Source organism: Fukomys damarensis, unplaced genomic scaffold, assembly GCF_012274545.1.
Source record: "Fukomys damarensis isolate Sample0158 unplaced genomic scaffold, DMR_v1.0_HiC HiC_scaffold_19, whole genome shotgun sequence".
Classification (NCBI taxonomy): domain Eukaryota; kingdom Metazoa; phylum Chordata; class Mammalia; order Rodentia; family Bathyergidae; genus Fukomys; species Fukomys damarensis.
The window spans coordinates 16,007,559-16,008,765 of record NW_022900931.1 but is presented as its reverse complement, the minus strand read 5'-3'; positions in this window follow the sequence as shown (position 1 = coordinate 16,008,765).

The following is a 1,207-nucleotide window of genomic DNA, read 5'->3' as shown; positions in this document are numbered from 1 at the left end:
AGAAAATAAATAAATAAATAAATCTGTGAAAGCAATCAGAGCATCAAAATTTTCTGTTGCATTTATGTTATCAAATCTTTAAGTGTAATTAAGGCACATTTCTAACCAAAAATAAGCATGAAATAACTCCACAAGATGATCAGGTTAAATAATATTAATGCCATATTGCCTTCTATGAAATAAATTTGTTACTGTCCATAAAAGCAATGAGGCCATCGAAGTTGAAATATGATTGCAAAACAGCAAAAAGGGACACTGAAGCCAAAGACCGCACAGGGGAGCTAAGAAATATGACGGTGTATTAGTCAGAAGTGCCCGAAAAATGTAACCTCATCTTGCTTGCTATACCAGCCTTCCCTTTCCTCCTCCACTTTTGTGCAAATTTGGACACATTAGTCATTTCAACGAACTCCAGCGTTTAATAGAAAAGACAGGTTTGTTCAACATCCTGGCAACTTTGAGAGCCTCACAGAATCTCAGAGTTGAGAGAAAAGTACCCAGGAGGGAAGCTCCGTAGGACTGCTCCAACCCTCCTCACCTTCCCACCCAAAGTGTTCTCAAGCCTTCCCAATCACTAGAAACACAGGCAGGCCAGTTAAGAGAACACATGTTACATTTCAGACAAACAAGTTCCACGAATGTAAACAAAGACTGACAAAAGAAAGCCAGACCAGCACAGAAATGACAGGGAGCCCTGCCTTCTCCAGCCCAACTCACGGTTGGCATTCAAGCGCGCCACCAACGCCAACCAGGGAGACGCGTCTCCTCGCCGACCCCCCGCAACCGGGGGCTCCATGCCCACACCCGGGACACCCCCTCGCTCGCCCACCGCCTCCTGGCGCTGTGCAACCTCGCTGCCGCTGCCGCTGCCGGGGACCCTGAATCTGGATCGTGGCTGCGATTGCCTCCTCCGGCTCCGGCTACTCCTCCGGCAGCAAGCAGGGGACGCGCCAGGCGCTCCCCGAGCCGTTCCCTGTCACCCCCGAAGTGCTCTCCTCCACCGCCAGCCACCTACCCACAAGTCCCACCTGGGAGGAGGAGGAGGCGGCGGCGGAAGCAGCCCGGTGGGAGGACGTGGATACCCGGCGGCGCGGCCAGGCGGGGTCCCGGGTGCAGGAGCAGAGTGGGTAAGGACTTCGCAAAGGGGGAGGCGGGGGGAAACTCGGGACAGATCGCGGGGTTCGGCGAGAGGGGCGTCGGCCCTCCT